Here is a 24,836-nt window from a genome sequence, read left to right as displayed (position 1 = left end):
AATATTGTAAGGACTAATGTATACACCCTAGCCAATAGATGGATCCCTACTTGAAGGAGGTTCGAGGATTTTCTCGCAAGTGACGAGTTCACTGGTAGGCCCAGGACAAAACGCATCCCTTCCATGTGTCCTTCTACCTGCTCCATATTATAGCACACTGATCAAGGGGATACCAACCAACAACACTATAGGAACTACACGCAAACCATCATCGCAGTACCATGAGGGGATGATCTCCCCACGATATTATCTGTATTATTAATTATTGCCTTTATACGAGTTTACGAAAGAAATACTTTGACAGAAGTTAGACTGTCATGCTTTGTTTCTGATATATTTTATATATTTTTGACAAACTGTTGGTGGCTAGATATTTATGGACAGTAGGGTACGGTACTGTAAAAGTCTGAACCCTGGAGAAGCCTCGCATTTACCATAGTGATGTGATAATAGTTTGACAGATGTTCCTAAACGCGACTATTCTGACATATCATCGAAAAATTTCAGGATTCCTGGGATGAAGATCCATTTCCTTTGATCGATGATCGATAAAGAAGCTAAAATTTGTTAAACTCACGTGTGCCAGTTGCACCTACAATCACGGGGTACACGAATTTCTTTCTTCGTTTTTATCCTTAAAAAATCAGTGGAATATTAAATCCTTCGGAATACTTGCTGAAATATTTACGAATCTAATAGAATAAAAGAAATTCGTCGTTGAGAGTAAACTTTTTATTATTTCGCACGATGCAAATGGCGAATTCCATTTTATTCTGCAGGTATCGAGTAGCGAATATCGAATGTCGATTCTAAACCGAAGATACATCGGCGTCTGATAAATAACAAGCTAACTTGTATATTATTCTGTAGCTGGTTTATAAAAGAATAGAATTACAGTTCGCATTGGTTCCCCTTTTGTTTTCTTCGTTTCTTCGTTTGTTTTTCCATTGTTTCGCGGTATCAAACGCGCGATAGCCTGTAATATACTGCGGGCACGAAGCTACCTTGCGCGAGAACTAATCTGCATTTTTAATCCTCCATTTTGCCGCAAAGAAGCGATTCTTTAGCGGTCGCACTTGTCTCGCGTCGGAGGAAACAACGTTTCCGCCCCTGCAATTTGTTCCGCGATTCAGCATACATTTTTCAGCGGCCGCATAGGGGGCGCCAGCTTTATTAAAACGCGAACGGAAAATCGCGTCGCGATGTAACGGGTCAGAAACGCTGCGATCCGATGAAATATTAATCGTCGCCGTATTAAACCGAAACTTTCCTCTTTTCCATCGCGTGAATAATAAATGCAGGAAACCCAGGGCAGAACGGACAGGAATTAAAATTAATATCGCCGCACGCGCCAAGTAATACGCGCTGTCCTGGATCCTTTCATTCGATCTAACGAGATCTCTGTATGAGAGATCGCTGCGACTTCGTCTCTGAAATCTAATCGTTCAATCGATACCTCGCGATATTTCTTTTTGATTTTGTATTCTTGTTACGGTATACTTGCTTCCATTAATTTTCATAAGCGAGAATTATAGTCGAATCCTATCCCCGTTCGTGTAATTCGAGAAAGATGTTTCGAATGTATATCACTGGCAGCTTTCTTTTTATTTTTTTACAGTTTTATACGAGAATTGTATATTATTTTATGGATCTACACTCTGTCAAAACTCTTGCAAATTAAGGTGTATCTCACCCGTTAAATAAATAAATAGCGCGTGAATGAGATCTGTGCTTTGTAAGTAACTTGACAGGCGTTAGAACAAAGTACGTTTTTAAATATTAATAAAAATTAAATCCCTTCGTTTTTTAGCATTCGTCAGTTAGTATGTATATATACGACTGTGTTTCGATCTAAATAAACGTCGAGGTTTGCAAAGATAAGATATCCGAAACCAGTTATTTCGCCTCGTTTATTCTGGCGTCTAGCACCAGTTCACCCACGCTCCCCCGACAGACCCAGGAAACCTCATCATCCAGGAAAATAGCTCGTAGAACGTCCAAGTGGCGCGATCGTTCTCACCTATTCTCTCCATAAATCCTATTTACGATACACGCCAGGATCCAGACGATAGATTTTAAAACTTCCGGACAGATCTTGACACGCGTTAGCGAAACACGTACTCGCTACACCGCTTCCGAGCAACTGCTCGAAAGTTTCTATGGATCACTCCTCGTCGGATAACCAAATTTCCAGCGAGGATCCGCTTTCCCTGTCCTTCTCGGAACGAGACTGCCGTCGTATCGGCGAACCGGCTGTTAAACTCGTTAACATACATCGTCCCGAGCGACTGACAACCGGCAAACGTTCAACGCATCCGCGAAATAAACGTCTACGTCGTCTCAAGCGTTAAAATTCAAGTGGCCTTTCAAAGAATTATATTTCTTAAAAATTCTGGCTATGTAGTTTATTACTATTCGCGTGTAGTGCTAAGCCTAGTTGCTGTCAAACGTGATTGGCGTTTTGAAAACGCGCTTTTAATGGAAATGAACTTGGCTTGTCTTCCTTGTAGACAGAGATAGAGCCGTGGGTAACCGAATTGCCAGAGTTTGTACTTAGAAATTAGGTGAAAATACCGGGTACTTGAACAGGCACTAGGTCAACAGGGTAGACCAGAAGTTGAAGAGAAGACTTCCGTGAATTTTGAAGTAAAATGACTGATTTGAGTTTGATTCTTTACAGAGCAGTTTGAGAAAAGAGATCGTGCACTTTGGAAAGTTGGAATTGGAAGATCACGATCTAATATTTAGAAGAGGAATTGACAGCTTAATTAGCTTGTCTAGAATTAGCCAAATAGTAACTAGAAATTTGACATTAATTTCTTTTCGATAGTCACGTTGACACCTTCCTTAGAACCTCTTAGAACGATGTGAAAAGTCGGGAAATAGTCCTGGTGACTTGTGATCAGTAGTAAAGTCGATCACACATATACATAAATATAGAGACCTAAATATAGAGATTATTTATTCGCATCGATATTGACAAAATGTCAATATGGTGCTACTCTATCTTTATCATTCGCTGAAATATACCAGACGAGAAATTTTATCAAATTAGCATCATCATCGCTAGAATTATCGATTTTTAATAGACACCTAAACATAGATAATAGGGCATCGATAATAGTAATTATCTTATAGATACTTATAGATAATAGTAATTTCAGTGGTATGACAAAAATAGTTAAGCATAATTACAGTTCTATTTCAATGTGAATCAATTTTCTGAAGAGCAAGTGCACCAATTGCAAGTTTACTAATTGCAGAAAGGAAAATTGATAGACCAGTCTTTTTAACTGAATTGGTAATTTTCTATCAGGATCTCATGGGACATCCCTGAACCTAGACATAGGGCTCCGAGTTGACAGCACGTTGGAACAAAGATTACTTCATTTTTCCCATATCAGACGACGAAAATTCCTATCAATCACTTTAATATTAATTTCAGTGGTGTGACAAAGTATTGGTAATTTTCTATCAGGATCTCATGGGACATCCCTGAACCTAGACATAGGGCTCCGAGTTGGCAGCACGTTGGAACAAAGATTACTTCATTTTTCCCATATCAGACGACGAAAATTCCTATCAACCACTTTAATATTAATTTCAGTGGTATGACAAAGATAGTTAAGCATAATTACAGCTCTATTTCAATGTGAGTCAATTTTCTAAACTTCTATTTCAATGTGAATCAATTTTCTGAAGAGCAAGTGCACCAATTGCAAGTTTACTAATTGCAAAAAGGAAAATTGACAGACCAGTCTTTTTAACTGAATTGGTAATTTTCTATCAGGATCTCATGGAACATCCCTGAACCTAGACATAAAGCTCCGAGTTGACAGCACGTTGGAGCAAAGATTACTTCATTTTTCCCATATCAGGCGACGAAAATTCCTATCTGTCACTTTAACTATAGTTCAGTGGACATCAACGTGATAGATCCTCCCGCGAAACACGCGTGTTTATATATAAATCAACGGAGTAAGAGAATCCTGTTACATTAACTCGGTGCATTGGTTCGAAATTGACGGACGGTGCGTGTGCAGGTTGGCACAATGTGATACGAATAATCGAATCAGTCGATCGACCCGGCCAAGAGTAAATTATGCAGACTACGAGAGGATCATGATTGACAATTTGATTCCGCATTATGTTCGACGCGCACGGGTTTCTACAATGCGCCCTTTAAGGCGACCAAATTGATCCTTTTGACGGATTCCACGGTCTCTCGTCTGTAAAACGTGATCACTGCTCGAGCGTGTGTAAAAGCAATATGTGCAACATCGGGTCTGAAATTGAACGAATTGCTCGGATTTCTCAATGAAATTTCGCGTCAGGGTTGCACCCGAGGATATAACTGCGAATGACCGAAATGGAGAGAGAAGGGTTCTCGAGAGTGAGAGTTTAATTCGCGAGTGTGCTCCAATGAACAACGTCGAATTGGAAATATGCTATTGAGCATGCAGATGTTGCTGCAGCGAATATAGAAACATGGAAAGAGATGCAAGAGCACGCGAGTGTTGGTTTATCGATCAAAAATAAATTTCGATAAAAATATGAAGTTCGCGAAAAATAACTACACGCTTCCAGCCATTGCGAAAATAGTCTGAAACAAACTCCTGACTCTGCATTCCTATCTATAAACATTAGATTTTCCATAGATGGCAACATTGTGTCAATATATTCGGTTAAATAAATACAGCTATGTCCAAATTTATTGTTTCCTATTCTGAACAGTCATGAAACAACAATCATAGTCCAACCCGATAAATAAAATAAACACATCCGACAAATAATATAAACAAACGAAATAAATAAACCTCCAATAAACGAACTAAATAATCCTCCAAAAACACTTCTGTCAACTGTACATCACCCGAACGTAATTAAAATAAATGTTTATATCAATATCTCTCGATTTCCAAATTTTTCTTTATCAAACTCGTTTATTTTCGCTTCAATTGTCAATACCAATGCTAACAACCCCATATTTTCCGCTTGAAAATCATCCTAACACCATCAAATAGCATATAACGGCAAAACTCTGTCAAAACCTTACTAATTGAAATTTAAACGCCTTTTTCCCCCTAATAATATTTCTCCCACGATCAATTCGCATCAACTACGTCTCGCGCAATTATCCACCCGCGTAATTAACAAACCCCCGACCAGAGCAGCTCTGGAAGGACCTTAATATAGCGGGATCCTGGGTACACCTGTTCCAGCGGGATTTTACGTCTGCCAGGACAGCGATGGAATGTAAATTCCGCGAAAGACAGACAAGATTTACGGCCGGGGATATGTAAACTGCACGGGGTCCGTGCATCTATGTACCTGTCTGCGAGTACAGCTCTCGCGGCGCGAAAAGGGGGCGTTTTCCGAAATTTTCCGCCGAGGGAAATTTTAGGCGCGAGGGTGGTCAGGTATATCTTCCTCCAGGTACCGACTTTCGTTCGCGAACAAATTAAAATGGCGAAGAGTCGGTGAAACAACGAGAGATCCACGAAATGCCTAGGCCAGTACCGTACGTACCAGGAAACAATATTCGCGTCAGGGTATTTATTAGATTGTCAACGGGCAATGTCATCAACGATGTTTACACGCGAAACCGAAACATCGATTGTTAACCGAGGCTGGTGTACGAGGTCGGTCCGGCCATAAATCCAGGGAAATTACGGGAAACGATTTTATGCAGAGGCAGCCCGTTTAGATCGAAGCCCTCTGCCATTTCGTATTCCAGATTTAAAAGTCCGAGGAGTCCTGGAATGCGGACAGGCACGCGATCAAACCTCGGCACGTCCACTTCGTGTCATGGCAAGCGTGTCCCGTGGACGTTTCTGAAGCAACCATGAGTTTCGGGGAATTCTAGACACTTTCCTAGCTGGAAGATTTCACCTAGCACTTGGGCCAGATCGGGTTCGAAATAAATACCAGCCGATATTTTCCAAAGTGTCACGAACGGGCTGGTTGATCTTATCACGAATTATCGTCATGTTAAGTACTGGGTGTAGATTTTTATTTTTTTTTTTTTTTTTTTTTGGAAAATTTAGGAGACCTTGGAATTTATCGCGGTGGGAAGCTATGGCGTGTTAAGTATCGTACACTATGGAAATTTTTAGGACTCGTGTTCCGAGTCTGTCAAGGTTTTAAGAATTTACTTGCAGTCAATTCCCTGCACTCTTAATTATTTTTCGATAATATCGCATATTTTGGGTAATTTATATTCAATGAAATTCAATTCGTGGAACCAATTTTAATATGTCAAGTGTGAGCAGAAATTTTTAAAGATAGCTATAAGTTGATGATGTTGAGATTGAAGTCGAGTCACAATTGGCAAAGGGGTTTGAAGATCTTTTCTCTGGCTCGACTCTAAAGTACAGGAACTCTGCCTTGCAAATAATCGTTTAACGATTGCATATAGAATACCCCTGGTATGGGTGAATGAAGAGCGTTTTTCGTAACGAGTGCCAGGTGTATGAATGGTGTAGTAGAGGATCCAATGACAGTTGACACAATTTATGAGTGTTTGTAAAGGGTGAGGCTGTAAATCGTGAGAATATTTTTATTAAATAATTCCAAAAAACTGCTTCTAGAATTTTCGAGTGTTTGGCAATACGTAGAATGATTAAGTATAAAAGGGGATGATAAATAATGCGAGAAGGAGAATGAAAATATGAGCGTGCTAAGTTACACGTAAGCAATAATGTCAACAATCAACATGTACTTCATTAATCAATTAATAATAAAATATAACAAACCTAGGTTAGCCATAAAATGGCGTAGCAAACGAACAAAATTGAAAATAATAGCTTCGCTATATAAATAATTTTGTCTCAAAGACCAATGCAATTTATCGAGGCTGATATTCCATTAACTCTAACTACTTAAATCCAGGAATGAAAGGTTGATGAAAAATGGGCTAAAAATCGATCTCGATCGACCTCGCTCCACCGATATTTCCTTCGAGTAGGATCACGCGAATTCTAATAGTTAATAATATTTCATAGCTATAACGACGTTATTACCTTTTTCGCTTCTCTCCTCTCTCTATCAATTTTGCCCCCTTTCTTTTTTCGCCATTTTTCCTATTTGTTTTCCCGTTATTGTCTGTTATTCTATGCAAATTGTCGGATCGGCTATTTTCCACGCCCGTGCAATATTATTTCGGAATATTTTTATATCGGATGTATTCGGCAGAACACAGTTTACCGATGAGGAAACTGAAATGTGCGGAATCGGCGAAGTCGCCTGATAACAAGAATGCAAAGTGGGAAAGTTTCAGGGTTCGTCGTCGCTAGTTATTTACGCAATCTCGGCTGAACTCGAAATCAACGTTTCACAAGCAATTTTGAGATCGTACGAGAAAACTTCCTTCCGCGGCAAGCTGGAATATGCTGACCCATCGACAAGCGGATAATCAGGCACGGGGGAACTTTCTGGTTACGTCGCAGGTAGCTGGATTAAGTACGAGAAACGAGCATCGCGCTGAGAAATTTTTACCTCGCCGGACAACGCGTAGATTCGAAAAATTTCCTAACTCCTGCGCATGCAGATTCGTAGAGAAATTAGAGAGTTGCAAAATTTTGTTTGCAAATTAGCACTTCATTGACTATACTGTTGCGTTCCGAATACTGCAACTCTCACGGGGTTGTAAGGTCCTTTTACGCGGATGCGACAATGTTGCTGGGATGTAGCCTATTTTAAATTAACTCTTTGGCCTACAACCACGAGTGAGACTCGTGGTGAAGAATTTGCGCCATTAGCGAAAACCACGAGTCTGCCTCGTGATGAGGCATTTGGGCCTGTAGCCTATTTTAAATTAACTCTTTGGCCTACAACCACGAGTGAGACTCGTGGTGAAGAATTTGTGCCATAAGCGAAAACCACGAGTCTGACTCGTGATGAGGCATTTGGGCCATGAGCGAAAACCACGAGTCTGACACGTGGTGAGGAATTTGCGCCATTAACAATACGCAGGAGTCGAAGTCGTGGTACTTCGTTGCACCGAAATATACATGTCGTAAGAAGTATATATTTTGCGCAAATTCGGGCACTTGGCTGAACAACTGAATGGCTCATGGCGAGACCGACCTTCTCATTTACTATGGCCCGCACAATTGGGAGATAGCGCGTAGGCCAAGGGGTTAATAGAGCTAGACCTGGTTAGGGGTGAACTAAAGAGTTCTGACACGTGACTGTCTCTCGTGCTAAGTTGATTATCGCGATTATGGGATCTAATTGTAAAATACGATATATATGGCAATGATATAAACAGTCCTCCACTTAACTTAGGACGTTCGGTCCTGGGACCACGACATATACTTCGCCGAAAAATGGCTGGCGGAGAATTAAATTATGTTACGAGACCGGGATTCAAATATTCATGTTTCATCGGGAAACCGTATTTAATCGAGAATTGAATAGAAACTTGATTCGTTGTCGTATTAATCCTGCCAGAACCGAGGAATATTCCCTGCTAACTGGTTTTATTATCGGATATGAATTATTCTACTCTCCTTCGTGGAAAGAATTAATCGAACAGCCATCGTCAGCAGCCTCTAAAAAGATAATTCAAAGTTGCGGTACAAAGGAGCGGATTACCCGAAAGGATTACTCTAACTGCGTTTTCCCGCCTGCAAGGAAACAATCACTCCCAATCAATGAAACCAATTACCGACATTCCACCTCAGACTTCCATCTATTTCTCCTGATCCAATAATTCCTTCGGTAGAGATCCAAGACGCGATAGATCTGACACCGAAGAAGACCCATAACCATTCCGACATTGTCCATTACGGGGTTATAATTATGCTCCGCGAGAACCAGCTTTTGGTTCGATTCGAAGGCTGCAAGCCCTCAAGGAAGCCTCGTACTTGCCTTAATTAGGAGAGCAAATAATAAATGGATATTCCGAGTAATTTATGATTCGTTCTCCGCTATCATCTGGACACTCGACACTCTGTTAGCACTTTGTTAACACTTCGTTAACATCCTTTGCAAGCATTAATGCAGCGAAACTGCTACATTGTTCTCTTATCTGCTCGCAATTAACACCTTCCACCGAAACTTGATCTTCGTTCTTCATTAATTATAGCTGCCGTTTATTTCGTTCTGCAGGATGGTTCCCTCTCACAGACTACCCAAGAAGCTTCATGGCACGCGAATATACAGTTAGCGAAAAAAGAAGTATTCATATCCCAGTAGGTGCTTTACTTTGAGTATGAGTAACTTTTTCTACGGAATTAATTTAACTCTGAAATATAGTACAATGTGGGAAATTTACACAGAATTAAATTAATAAATTAAATTAATATTCTAATATTAATAGAAAAGTTCATCCTGCAAAAACACAGGACCCTGTGTCAACCTCGAAAGGTCTAAACCGTTCGATGGCTCAGGGGTCACAAATAGCGTAGGGGTACGTGTCGCGAATCACGGTTCTAGAAAGATCAGAACCGTCACGACGCGTACCCCCAAGAAAGAAAACAGACGATGGGGTACACACAACCAAGACATGGATACACGTATCGAGGATCAAGGTTCAGGAAAGACCAGAACCATTGAAAGCGTTACACGACTCGTGCCCCCCTGCAAAAACCTTAGACGATCAGACGCTCAAATATAAGGTGAGCCCAAACACTAAGGCAGTCAATCCTTCTAACAGGAAAATAAATATACGACTTGTCAACGATTGATCAATGAATTCACCCCTAAGAATATATACAATAGTTGCATGACAAAAAAGCTCGATCTCGGGGATAGTCAATCCTCCTAGAGACCCCTAGTGGCATGTTAGCGATGTTCAGATGGCGCCACTGCCTTCGAGCCTACCACCTAGTCATTTCCTCTTTCCGTCCATCTCCCTTCAACTATTCCTTATAAACCTGGGGACCATATTTGACCTAATCGAGTAAATCGAGTAAATAAGTATCCGAACTTAGGTTAATATTAATCCCTCGTTCCCAGTCGAATCACTTCACGTACAGGTGCAAAATACGTTTAACCTCGCAGCACGAGGACTGAAAACTGGTAGTATCGACTGGGCCCGATAGCATTCGTTCGTTTCGAGGCTTTTAGGGCGATATTTCCCATTTTTCCAGCGACGCATTCTTCGACGCGACCAGCCTATGCATCACCGTTTAAAGCGTCGCGTGTGCCAACGTCGAAATCATTTTTCACGTCGTCGGCTGATTGATACAAACGCGATCTAACCGTGACGAAAGCGGCGCAGCTCCAGGGCTAAAAGGAAGCGGGACGACGGAGGTCGGCGTGGAAAAAGGGTGGAAACACGGGCGGGGGTGGGCTGCGAGGGGCTGGGAAAAGGGCGGAAGGGGGCTAGGCGGAGAAAAACGACGTGTCCAGCTGGTTTTTACGCCTCGTTCTTTCCCGGCGAGATCCCCGACAATGAGAACGACACCGGCGACAGGGGCGGACCTAATTAAGACGCTGAATTCGTTCTCGATGCTAATCACCGCGACTCGCTGCGCCCGTGTATATTTAAACGTTCATTAAACGCTTCATTGTACCGGCCGTGCCGGGGCCGTTTTAAAGGGATTAGGCGACGTCAAAGTTACTGCGTAGCAGGCCAACGGAGAAAAAGGATTCCCGAAGTCGAGCTACCGAGTTTAATCGCCGCGCTTCTTCCTTTTCCCTCCTTATTTTCGCTGCCTTATTTCCTACCCCGCCGAGCTTTTGTACTTGTTGCAGTGGCTCTCGCGGCCGAATAATACGCGCCCTCTTGCGGAAGCTTTTTCTCCAAGGAAACCGGCCATATTTCATCCCAGCTCCGACTTTCGCCCGTGTACTCCACTCGACAATTGTTTCCTATTTTCGCGAACAAGGGGTGGCGCGAGTATCGAGAAATCGAGGAGCGTTGAGTCGAGGGGCTGTTCTATGAATACAGGGCGAATAGAATATTTTGGCAAATTTGTTCCAGATGAGTAACCATTAGAATCTTAGGTACGAGGTTCTCGTGGAGTTCATTTCGATTTTAGATTTCTGAGGATCTAATTTAGGTTTCTTAGGTTCCTCAGGGGGGAATTAGACGATCGAAGCGGTGACTGATTGGATGTAGAACAGATGGCGTAATAGCTTGGAAATTATATTCCATGGTTACACATACGTGTAAATAATTAATAGGTAAGAGGATCGCCGGGAATTGGGATCATGAGATCGCTGACAGACGGATTACGAGAGCTTTGTGCTCGTGATAGCTCTCGATCGTTATGAGATCGATAGAGGATTGCACACGTGTGGAATGGTCGAGCTCAGTTAGCAAAAGACTCTCGACACAGTAAGAGATAGATGTGAAAATAATAAACCTTCTAAGACTAGGAGCTTTTTTTAATTTTAACACGAGTCCCTTCGGTCCCCCGAATTCACATCCCCTATAAATATAGCTCAAGGGTGTAGTAATTGTGGCAGCATCATTTTCAGCCTCCCCAATAGATGGATCCCAAAATTTACAATTTCCAAATTTTTTAATAGTATCCCCGTCTAAAGGGCCAGCTAGGTGGCCTTACTGACGAGTCCAAGATGAAGCACATCCCTTCTCTTTCCTTTCGTCCTTTCTAGCACCCCCGTTACATCGAGGTACCTTCGACCATAGGATAACACGGTATAATGGGGGGAACCCCCCACATAATTATCACAAGAAACTGAATATAATTTATAAACGGGTGTCATATTAAATATGCTATGCTCTCTCCCCTTTCCCGTTTATTTTATTAACAATTTTACCATTGCTCGAGTTACGCAGTTAATACGAAAATCATTTCCAATTTTTAGCAATCAGAGAACTAAAAAGGATCGAAATATTCTTTATCGTGTCTTACACAAAGCTCTGCAAATTTATTGTTATACTAATCGAGGAAAATTAGTGAACCAGAAACAATTGAAATATAACAATGGCCGACATGATAAGAACGCACTCGAAGATCTGGAATATCCTTTTCGATTTATTCCAAGCAGTTAACCCACTTACATCGGTGAAAGTGGAACGCGGCAAAGTATTTAAAATTTGCGACAAAATGGCGGGAAAGAGGAAGCTATCTCATAGATGGCATAGGCGTCGCGCGTTTCCGGTGAATTTCTAATTTAGCGTAGAAGAAATTTTAGATTCTCTTTCGTCGATTCCAATGACGCGTCCAGGGGCGTAGAATCGATGGGAAACAGGCACGAAACGATCTATCAGAGCGTTTCGCGTGACAATTGCGCCAGATGGAATTATCGGTACGCGATATACTAATTTCGTGGGTAACGAAAATCAGATAGCGATATTCCATTTATCTGGAATTTTCGAACTCGTGTAATATGATAAAGTCGCGAACCGCGCTCCGTGTTTGTCAAATTAAAAAGCAATGGACACTTTCGTCGGTAATCGATAAAGTGCGTGTGTACATCTACGTGTGTGTACATATTTCATTCTCTATTTCCCATTTTTCCCCATTTTTTCCTGTCGAGAGAGAGAGAATATTAAAACTCTAGGAAAAGTAATTTAGGAAAAAATTGGAACATCTGTATTTTATTTTAATTTCAAAGATAAATACACGTTCATTTACTTAACGCAGCATTGAAATCCATTTGGAAAAGACAGAGTATTTTAAATAAAAATTGCGAAGTTATTTAATTTCTATCTTTAACGATAACTTCTTAGTTATTAATTATGGCCGAAACGAAAGCAGGGGTAAAGGAAAATTTCATCTCGAGATACGAATATAGATATCAGGATTATAGAATAATAAAATTAAAAAGTCATAATTAAAATAAGAAAATAAAAAAATAAAAAGATAGAATTATATAGTGGTATACTATCTTTTTATTCTCTTATATTTTCATTTTTATTATAACTCTTTTACGTTAACACTATCGAGGTGTTTTGTTCTTTCTCCTTTAATATATGGATGCCCATTATCATGTGAACGTTCCTGGTTTTACACGTCTTTCAAGACTGCACAATGGAGTATCCTGTATTATTATACCGTGTAATTACGTATCCCTTGTATTGAAATTACTTTAGTCTCGTTTAATTCTCAATCCACGCTCGATAGTATCGAAAATCCGACTCTACGATACAATTACAGAGGAACAAGAGATTTTTCTTTCGTCGAACGACCTACGTATTTCCATAACTTCGGCAACAACTACGACTGACTCGCAATTCCCTATAATTTCCCTATGGCGATTCACGTTCCCTGGACCAACAAACGAAACTCTGCGTCGATAATTGAACTTCTGTTGAACGGGTTAAAAAGAGCCGGAAGATTGGAGGAAATATCGTTCGCGGAGACCTCGTTCACACGTAACGATCGGCTACGAGCAGTTTCGATAGGGAAAATCCAACGATCGGCGAGCTTTAAACCGTTCCAGGTTATTTGTCGATGGCGATTATTCCGTTGTATGGCGGCCGGCACTTTGCCATGGGATTAATTCACCGTTGCATCCGTCAGTCATGAAAACAACAAGCGTGCACAACGTGTTCCGTTGGCGAATGCAGTCGGTTCAATGGTTCCGATCGCGCGTGCTCGCCGAAATGGAGTCCAGGGCCGTCCATTTTGTCGCGTCCGCTCTCCCGCATGATTTCACTCGATCGCCGACGAAAGAAACACGATCCGTACCGAAAAGAGAACAACGACTCGATGAAAACCGTGCGATTTGCTACTCTGCGTTTTGCATTTCCGTTCTCGTCCATCTTCCCCAACCGCGCCGCGTAGTTACAAACGATTTCGAATGGAAAAGCAGGAAAAGTGAGGTTAGTCGTGCGTCTGGGCGATCCCGAGATGCCTCAAAATGGACGCGGGAAGAGATCTTATGTGCTTCGTAACGAATTTTTCAATTTGCTAAGATTTTATTTTCTATTATGCCTTTTGCAATGAAATTTCGAGAATAATTATATTTTTTATTTGTTTATTATAACAGGGAGAGCTATATAATAAATAAAATAATAAAAATAGGAAATAAAATAGTACAATGTTATATAATAAATAAAATAGTTATCCTCGAAATTTCATTATAAAAGGTATAATAAGAAATAAAATATTGGGAAACTGAAAAATTTGTCGCGAATTTTTCAATTTATTAAGATTTCATTTTTTATTATACCTTTTACAAAGAAATTTCGAGGATCATTATATTTTTTATTCGTTTATTAGAACAGAAAGAGTTATATAATAAATAAAAAAAATAATAAATGGAATAATAAAAATAGTATATAAAATAGTACAATATTCTATAATAAATAAAATAGTCATCCTCGAAATTTATTTAGAAAAGGTATAATAAGAAATAAAATATTGGGAAACTGAAAAATTTGTCGCGAATTTTTCAATTTGTTAAGATTTTATTTTTTTATTATACCTTTTACAATGAAATTTCGAGGATAATTATATTTTTTATTCGTTTATTAGAAGAGGAAGAATTATATAATAAATGAAACAATAAAAACAGTTATCCTCGAAATTTCATTATAAAAGGTATAATAAAGAATAAAATATTAATAAAAATGGATGTAAGTCCCCTTGCAATTCATTAGGCTTCTTTTTGTTCGTCGAAATTTTACCTTTCATATTCCCCGGATCAAATTTCATGGATGATATTCGTTTAATATTATTCTGTTAGAATAAAGCGAGTATTTCTGATACGTTTGTCCCATCTCGTAATATTTGATCGATAATATTTCTTTACGTAAACATTTCTGTATAATCGACCCGAGAGTCGAATGGCACAGTCGAAGCTGCGCAATTTGTACTAGTACCGAGGCAAAAGCAAGTGCTATCGAAATCATTGAAGTATTCGATTACAGAGTATGAACTGTAACGTTAAACGTAACAATGAGCCGTTAGCCAGTTCGTTAAACAATTAAACACTCCGCCAATTATCCGGAATGTTTGCAGCAAAAACGCTGCGAAAAATGAACGGCAGCTGAAACCACGTTTGTCCTTTCAGTTTTTGTCGTTTCTAGTTATTTACCCGATTAAATCTCCCTCGTAGTATCCAATCGAGCTCGAGCGACACTTAACCGAACTCTTCGTGAAATCTCCCTCTCTAAAATTAAAAAAAAAAAAAAAAAAAATCTCCAACCCCTTTTGAAGAAAAATAATTCCTCTGCCTTCCTACGTCCCTGATAATTGTATTAAACCATCAAAACGAATAAAATTTCAAATATAGCGATCATTGTGATAATTATAAAGCAAAGACGCAAGACTTCCATTCCCTTACTATAAAACTGTACAATTTTATCCTAATTTTAGGGGTGAAAAAATTCCAAATACACTCAGTATATCTGAACAACGTGATCGATTAATGCAACCAACGACAAAACGTAATTATAGTCAAAGAAGACTGGAAAAATAAAACATGGACTGAAAAGTGGACTCAAAAATTTTAGGCTCCATTTACATGAACGAAATATTCACGAATTTCGTGTCTTAGACCAAAGTTACATCTACACTCTTGCATCCCAAGCAGATAAAGGGATGAACAACGCGATTGCAATCAAAGAAGGCTGGAAAAATAAAACATGGACTGAAAAGGGGACTCAAAAATTTTAGGCTCCATTTACATCAACGAAATATTCACGAATTTCGTGCATTACTATAACATTACATCTACGCTCTTACATCCCAAGCAGAGAAAGGGATGAACAACGCGATTATAATCAAAGAAGGCTCGAAAAATAAAACACGGACTGAAAAGTGGATCCAAAAATTTTAGGCCCCATTTACATCAACGAAATATTCACGAATTTCGTTTCTTAGACCAAAGTTACATCTACACTCTTGCACCCCAAGCAGATAAAGGCATGAACAACGCGATTATAATCAAAGAAGGCTCGAAAAATAAAACATGGACTGAAAAGTGGATCCAAAAATTTTAGGCCCCATTTACATCAACGAAATATTCACAAATTTCGTGCGTTAGTCCAAAGTTACATCTACACTCTTGCACCCCAATTGGAGAAAGGGATGAACAACGCGTATCGAGATAGAAAGCGAAAGAGGGAGAAAAATTGGAAGAAATAATTCGCAACTTGCTGCCACGAAGCGCGTAACCAAAAAGCTCGGCTGTTCTCACGTGTTGCCAACTCGTGCAGATGTGGGTGCCGAGGGTGCACAGCGGCCAACACAAGCTACAATATCGAGGCAGGGTTGACTTTCGGGAGCAAAAGCGCGCAAAACAACGTTCCAGCTGGAAATAAACGGCCACCGATGAAAGTAGCCCACCGGTGGCAGTTTTTTAACAAAGTTCCAAAGTTCTACATAACAAACACGTCCGCGAATGGAACGGTTTATTTGATCACCTCCATCACGCGGTGGGCGGCTCCGTGATTATGGTAAAAAGTTGCCGCCGTTCTGTTTGCAGGGCCCCGTTTATTGAACTGTTTTGTGGAATAATTGCCACTGAAAGTCGCGAGCGCCCCTTTGTCTCCCTTTCCCTCTACATATTCTCCCGCGGAACCCTTTCAACGCGCGGAACCAATGGCGGTTCGACGGCGAAATAACATGGAGCCTAATTAATACCTTCCGGCATCGGAAACATAAATTTCTGTTTTTTACTTACTCTCCCTAGAACTTTCGAGCACGCGCAAAATGTCCTATTAGTAGTAAGCTAACTTTTTAATCAGGCAGGTTAATCCCTGACCCTTAGACCACCACCACTCGATTTTGTATAAAATTTCTTTTATCCTGTGAGAACAGGGCCCGGAGTAGCGTAGATCCGTGTATGTCCGTGTTTATCGAAATATCGAGTATTTCGTAATTCTGCTCACGATGATTTATGGGGTATCGTAATCGTTTAGTAACGATAAGTCGGTGATGGAAAAGTTTCGGAATTTTTCTGAAATAATTTTGTCCTCAAAGGGGTTGTAAAGTTACGAGTAGCGATTCGCGTTCCGATTGGTCCCGTGATCTAAAAGATCTACGAATATCGTTCACTTCGCGGTGATGGAGGGAAAAATTGGCCGAAAATTCCGATGTTGGATACGAGTGAAAAGAGACGCGGTCCATTTGGCCACGCAAATAAACGTGCACGCTTCTGCTTGGACAATTTCAAAGGGCCTACGAAATCGTTTGGAGAGATGGGGTCCATATGAAAAGGGTCGGCTAAGACTTTCGGGCTTTCACGGGGCCAGCGGATCGTAATCTCCTGTCCATGTATATTCAAATACCCGGCGCGATAAATCTCCTTGCCTTTCGTTTATTAACGAGACGACGATTCCGCATCGATTTCCATTATATCCTGCCAGCCGGGATTAAAGGGTGCCGTTCCGCGCGACGCGTTGGGTATCGAAGGAGACTCGAGAAGGTAGAAAAAGAAATGGAAAAATTAATGGAAAGGATCACTTGCTTTGGTGACGGTAAAGCGTCGGTTCAATGGAATTTGTAGAGCCGTAGGCTAATTCCAGGCAAGTGGCCTAAATGGTCCACCATTACGGCGAAATTCATCGATTATCATTGCACGCTCTATATTTTAATCCTAAAAATTAATTACCGCAATTAAACGATTCTTAATCTGAGTGTGTTACTTAAGATGCTGTTAGTCCTTGAAATAGCGTTTCCGGTATTCCGTTCATCCTTTGTTTAGCACAGACTGTGTATCTAAATGTGAAGGCTCTGAAATTTTACAAGTACCAGTGTTGCAGCCCTAGGACCGCAATGTCCTAGATCAAGTGGAGGACTATTTTGTGTCCTTATTGTCAGCGTCCCTTGACGCCTATACACTCGTTGTCACCTAAGCCACCACTTGGATAAACCGTAACAAGCAATAATATATCACCCTTAAGACGACAAGCATAAAACCCAGATCCTATACACTCGTTGTCACCTAAGCCACCACTTGGATAAACCGTAACAAGCAATAATATATCACTCTTAAGACGACAGGCATAAGAACCCAGGTTGTTTAAACAACACCACCACTGAAAGACGCTGGAGCTAGCACACACCCCCAATATTATTCGCAACCAATCAGTAGACAGACGAAGCTTATAAAACCACCTCCAGAGCAGTCACGATAGGAGTTCTCCTGAAATACAGTTCACTTAACACTTCGAAGCTAGACACAACCTTCCTCAAAGAACCGTCTGTCACTAATCGTTGCCAACTAAGATCGACCTAGTGACTATATACAGGTGCCATGTTCAGGCATCAACGACGTTCAACTGACGACTGACCCATCTCACTGCGCGCGTATCAGCACTTGCTCATAATGGCAGTTGACAAGATTTTCACAACAGACGTAAAACTTGTTAAGAATATAATGCACTGACGTAGGTAAGGTGCTTATAAATCTGATCTGAGATTTGAGACGCTTACAAATCTGCCAAAATCGTGATCTGTGGCATATGAAGAATATTCAGCAACTGGTAATGGGAAAAAGTCAGCTCGCAGAATACTGCGCACTTGGATGCAAATGGATTAAAGTCTTTCACGACTATTTGCCGAAATACAGTTAAATGACGATCCTGCATACGCCTTAAGTGACATACTTTTGGTTATGTCATTAATCGTGTCCCGTGACATTGTCATCGATGATCCTCGTCACCGTTTTCAGCCAATAGCGAATTGATCATAATTGATCACTGCCTGTGATCAGGAAAGCGTCAACTTCACGAGTCAACCAGCCGCGAGGACGTAAACACGCTGTGCCTTCTTTCCTCGAACGCGCAGTACCTGTCAAGACGAAACGAGCTTCCGAAGAAAACGAGGAGGCATTGGATATCGATAAAGGATTATCTCGCGTTTTATTCCTAGCTTTAAATACCACGGAAACAAAGACGATTCGCTGAAGGATACATTCGCAGGCCATTCACGCGCAGATCCCCGGAAGAAACTACCCCTAAATTCTGTCAAGAGAGCACGGGGCTAAATTCGATCACCGGATCAGTCTTGATCCTATAAAATTTAGAGAACAGGAGCGGAGAGAGAGAAAAAAGCAGAGCAGGTGGAGGGGGGCGAAAGGAGGAAGGAAATAGAGGGGAACAAATCGAATCCGTGTCTCGCGAGGCACGAGAGCAGAGATACGGAACGAGAGACACCGGCTAACAATACGCTGCTCCGGGCCCACTGAAAGGATTTCCACGACACCCTAAAGTGGCCGTCGAAATCTTGTTAGGCTGCGAAAATGCGAGGCTGGAGAGCGTGCCACCCGAAAAGGCACCCGTTCCACGTTTTTCCATCTCCTTCTCGCTAATTCCTACCCCCTCAGTCGTTGCTCGGTCGCGCCATTATTAAGTCACGAAGGCGACGATTCCGATGCGACTCAACCTGGCAATAAACGGCAGAGAAACTCTTCCATAACGAGACACTGCTACGGAAATTGTCGTCGGGAAGGAGAGATCCGGCAGATGCATACGGCACAGCGATGTAGCGGGTCTACGAAGGGGTGAGATCAGCATTGTCTTTCGGCAAAGTGGCTTGGAAATAGAGTCTGTTCCACGATATCTCTATCTACGGTTTTTAAACGTGGCAATTAATTTTCGGAAAAAGGAAGGCTTTTTCCATACGTTTTACAGGCTTGAACGCTGGCAGCAGATGGGTACAACGAGAATCGTTCGTGTTATGATAAACACCCATAGATTGAAGAACAAATAACGAAAATCTAACACGAAAGGTGTAAATACCCTCAATAGGGTATTTATTATTTATATGAAATAAGTTGGAATTAATAGAAAAATTTTGTACGTTTTGACCACTATGGATCCTGTCTTTTTTAATAAGAAGAAATTCTAACGTGTCTTTTTGGATTACTGAAAGATTTATGCAATTTCGCATTAGGGATCAATTTCGTCGAAATATCGTACATTTTCTAGGTGCCAATCGAGAACAGCAAACTGGTTACGTCATATCCATAATTTTAAAAAGGGACATTGTATACCACGATTTCAAAATATTCTAGTTTATTCATTTTCCGACTGTCTCTCGAGAAAAAATGAAAATTTTATATATTAGAAGCAATTATGCAATTTAACTTTCAATATTCAAAACTTTGGCATTTTTTGGCAACAAATATGATCTAATATTAACCCTTTGCACTCGAGAGGTGAGATTCAGTCACCATTTCATAAAATTTGGAAGATCGATATTAATTAATATATCAAATTTAAAGCAATGTAACAGTATTCGAGGTATCGAAATCAAATAATTCTACAATTCTATCATTATACTACTGCTCGAAAAAGTATGTTTTTCAGTAGAGAATCTTTGAATTTCTACCCTTCCCTAGCCAAAAGTCATCGAGTGCGAAGGGTTAATCAATAATTTCTGCACGATCCATTAATACTCCTAACACTAACCCTGCTACAATCCAAATGATAATTTACAAATTTTTAATTAAAAATTTCATATTTTGATCACTTGTTTTGTAATTTTTCTTGGAGTAGAAGTATAATCAATTTTCCAATATCTCCTCCTGTTTCATTTTACTTTTAAGTCTATCATATTTTATTTCTTTATCCATAGATCATTTAATCAATCATGATGGGTTTAGCGTTAGTCAAATATTAACACTAATTAAACCTAAACTCAGCTTGTCAGCGTGAATGAAATATCGATTCTTACTCGTCGATTGAACCAGACCTTAACTTAAACCCGGAACTAGCCGAGAATTCAGTGCCAATTGGAATCACGAAACAACGCTCGGTCGTACGATTCGCGAGCGATTAAGAGTTTCACGGTTACGATACGCGGAGGGTAAAAAGGGGGTGTAAAGCTCTGCAACAGCCGCGGACACGATGGCGGGGTGGGAAAAAACGGGGTGTGTCACCGGTGCCGATTTCACCGTGGCGCTTTTTATCGCCTTCCGGCCAGTTCTCGTGCGGGTAATCGCGCGACCATCGCGAGTACACGCGCGCTTGAAAACTGGAAGAGGGAAAGAAGGTCCACGCTCGGGAACGCGTGTAATCGAATCGCGAGGAATTCGCGCGATTTACATCGAATTACGACGAATACCGTTTCACCGTTCGTAATCGCGTCGCGAACGAGTCTTTGAGCCAACCAGCGCCCGTGAGAAAGGCAACAACCGATCTACCCCGGCGAATAATTCATGCTTCCGGCTGGTCCGATGTTTCGAACCGTTTAAATTATACGTTGTTCGAAGGAAATTGCGAATTCGAGACTTCCAAACGCGTGTTTCCAGTGACTAATGCATGTCCCCGCGCTGCAATTTTCGCCATATTGTGGCTAATGTCCCTTGCAACGCGTGATCAGCGAATATTCATTTTTCCACCATTTTCCCGCCGCGAAAAGCGGAAATACAGCTGGTACTGTTCGTATATCGGGTTATAGAAGGGTTTACCAAGGGTTAGAAGAATTGAACAAAGCGAGATTCAAATTGCCCGTGAATAAAAGACAGAGTTTCGATCAGGGTTTAGAAATTGGGCTTCCAAAAGTGTTTCACTGGAGAAAATGGATATGTATGTAGGATACTCCTATTATTATTAATAATAGTTTATTTTATATCATTTACCAGGATTTAAATACAATCTTCAAAGTCAAGGTTCAAGGAAGAATGATCAGTGAATGAAGTTAGTGTGCAAAGAAGAGTGTATGCAATCAATTTACATTTTTAATGTACCCTACTGTTCTTAACACTAGGACTACCGGTATTTTATGGGTACCTAAGCATAGTAGGGATAGGTAACAGTAATTTTAATGGTACGATTGCGATAAGTAAATATATTAATGTAGGATACTAGGATTTAAGAGTGAGTGCAAGGGAACACTTGGGCATACCTGGCTGATGATGGACAATAAACAGCAACCTCGGGTACAGATCGAATATTCTGGGTGATATCTGGTGTGCATGTGGATGAACAAGTGACCCCATAAATGGACGGGATGTTTGTGAGTGATAGAGAAAGAAAGCCTAAGTGAAAGGAGAGAAACTGCTAGATTTACATAAGGGTGCAAGTGCTGTCTTGAAACAGTCCTTAGAGATTTTAGCGAGAGTGTTGCTCGGTTGCATAATCATAGATCAGCTACCAGCCTAGTCTTTTAGTTTATATTTTACTCCTAGTCCCACTTAGCTCGTAATAAATGTTAGGTCTACCGGAAAGTTCTGTCCGTTAATGTCTCCTGAAGTTTTGTCGAATTCACTATACTTTCCAGACTTAATACCTAATTCCATCATCCTGGGAACTGGTCATAAGTAACGATGAAAATGATATTGTTAGATAAATATGAATAAATTTGTTGAAAATGTATTATTTTCTTTCACTTCAAAAACGGACAGAACTTTTCGGTAGACTTAATATATATTTTAGAATAGAGTAACATCTCCTATTCTTTATATTTGCCAATCAAACAGTATCCCTACATGTATGTATATGTACTCATTTATTTTACTCGTGAGGATAGAGTGAAATATCTTAAACCGAAAAATTTGCATTTTGCCTAATATTCATTGCAATACAGGGTAAATAAATATCGATCCTGAGCTGAATTTCATTTGGATTCTATTTTGAGTGATCGATTTCAGCTTTAACTTATAATTCAATCCCACAAAAATTTGATTAAAAAGATATAGAAATAACATATCGAAATATATTTTTAATTATAAATCAATCGGAACAAAACATCAGGGAGGATTAATTTTTCACCACCCTGCTAATACAAAATATCGAACATACTTTTCTGGCCAGTCAAAGCGATGGAGTCCCACGAACACTAAAAAAATACTGTTTCCAGTGTTGCGATGCGAATATTATTTTTCCAACCGCTCGAAATGAACGTTATTTTTGTCCATTGCAAAGACAACGTCGTATTTCCAACCGTTCAAAAACAATTCCGTTTTCTGCTCCTTCGCGACTGGATTTTGTCGTCCATTGATAACAAAACGTAACGATTCGATGAAATTTTCCGCGCACACGGAGAACAGGTTCCAGAAATTACCGCGAATAAAGCTCTGTATCCACTTGCATCGAACAAAACGTGTAGTTACGCGATGAATTAGCTGAAATAAGTATCCTCGTTCCGCGAGAATACAAAAGTTTCTCCGATACTCGAATTCCCGTTGATAGCATAAATCGGGTATGTATAGTCGCACGAGCGCGGTAGCGATATCGGTTAATAACTAAACGGGGTAACGAAACAGAATGCATTGGTCAACATCAGACGCCGGGGTCTGGTGGACCATTGGCAATAGTAGAGGACCTTACACTGTGACCGAGAGCCATTTAATGAAAACGGTATTGTTACCATTTTCCAAATAAATCGGTATAGGCGCGGTAATGCCGCCGCTATGGCGTCGAAACGCGAATCAATTCGAATGGTAATTTAGTGTCGGTGCTTGCCCGGATTATACCGGTCGAATGGCAGAATTTCGGACTCCTCGGGAACACGCATACGAGTGTACATGCAATCGTATGGCCGGTGGTAATACAACGCCAGAACCGCCATTGCGCGACGTACGTAAATATAATAATATTTTTCGCGTCCGTATGGATTTAAAAATAATTTCGCCCGTTTTCTTTTACGCTAGATACGGCCCCGAGAAGTTGGTCGCAGCGCGACATTAATATGGCGGCGTCTTCGCGCGCCACCTTCCCCGCTGCCAGTTAACACGCGCCCTCTTAAACTTCCGGCCAACTTTTCGCCGCTAAAACAATTTGGCCGGGGCAACAGCGTCGCGGATAAAGCCACCGCCGCGCGAACTTCTCCACGACGTTGCCGCGCTGTCGTAATACCTTTCACACCCCGATCGTTTGATAACGTAATCGTTCAGATTAATCCTTTTTAACGAGCGACCGCGCGTACGCGTAGGCGGCGAGCTAACGGCGGCTACGTGACTTTCACGATCCGGCTAACCATGGCTACCAACAGTCGCGCGCACGTCAATTTATGACTTTATACGCCGATAAGCTTGCCGGAATACAGAACGATCCATTGGATTATTAAACACCACCGGGTTCGCGAATATCGCTATCGCCACCGATTCGTGTATCCACGTTTCGACCGGCTTCGTCCGGCACCAAAAATCGTACACTTTTTGACATTCGTTTACGTCGAGGCAAATTGGAAAGGGTAACTTGCGGAGAAAATACGCGTACACCACGTTGATCGCCGTAACATGTCGATTACTGCATGTAGCACGCATCGGCACGTTACGGGGACCAAGTACATTCGACGACTTCCGTTGACGCAGGAAAGTTGACATTAATTCGAATTACGTATGATTTGCCCCGCTTCGAAGCAATCATGTAATTCCGGATGCGCTTCGCCTCCGTATTTCAACTCCACGTGCGATTAAACGCGGTATCGTATTATACGAAAGTACGACAATTTCGTCCGGTAAATATCACAGGAAGCATCCACGCGAAACGTCATTGTGTGGCACTGCGTAAAATCACCGAAGGGGGAACGGTAACTAGCGGCCAGAGTCGATGCACTGATAACGTCAACATTTTCGCGCGATCGAGAGACGAAGTTGAATAAGGGAGAAATGTCAGATTGAAACTTACCCAATGCACGATCGTAGAGTCCACGACGAGATATCACAACCGGCACCACTCGATCCTGTACCCCTTCGCAGATGTCGTCGAGTTTCACGAAACTTAGTTCATGACCACTAACCGAAAACGACGTGCGTTCGTTCGCATCTAAAATGCAACTTGAACCTTAGCCCGCGCTTTGGTGACTGCCAAAGAACCGAGAGTGGGGATTCTCTTCCCTACATCGCACTATTTACACAAATTCGCCACCAGGTGGCTGTATGGAATTGATACGGGTTTTTAGTAACCGATGTTAAAGTTGCTTTCTACCATAGCTGCAGTAGATTGATAAGTCTTGAATCAGGAAATTATTTTACCGACGGTGGAGTCGTCGGTTACCAACTGCGAAATAGTT

The 24,836-nt window shown here is 41.0% G+C and overlaps 1 protein-coding gene across 1 annotated transcript in view; it reads right to left on the bottom strand.

Moving 5' to 3' along the window:
* LOC108554651 (connectin-like) overlaps positions 1 to 24,486 on the bottom strand; it is a 334,979-nt gene extending 310,493 nt beyond the window's left edge. Inside the window, exon 1 of the mRNA XM_017909998.1 lies at positions 24,452 to 24,486. The gene's annotated coding sequence lies outside the window, so the exon portion shown is untranslated. The remainder of the gene's footprint in view (positions 1 to 24,451) is intronic.
* Between the last annotated feature and the right edge of the window lie 350 nt (positions 24,487 to 24,836).

The sequence above is a fragment of the Eufriesea mexicana genome, unplaced genomic scaffold (genome assembly GCF_001483705.2).
Source record: "Eufriesea mexicana isolate 0111107269 unplaced genomic scaffold, ASM148370v2 scaffold54, whole genome shotgun sequence".
Lineage (NCBI taxonomy): Eukaryota > Metazoa > Arthropoda > Insecta > Hymenoptera > Apidae > Eufriesea > Eufriesea mexicana.
Note: the sequence above shows the minus strand (reverse complement) of the source record. Positions and strands in the feature narration are given on the sequence as shown.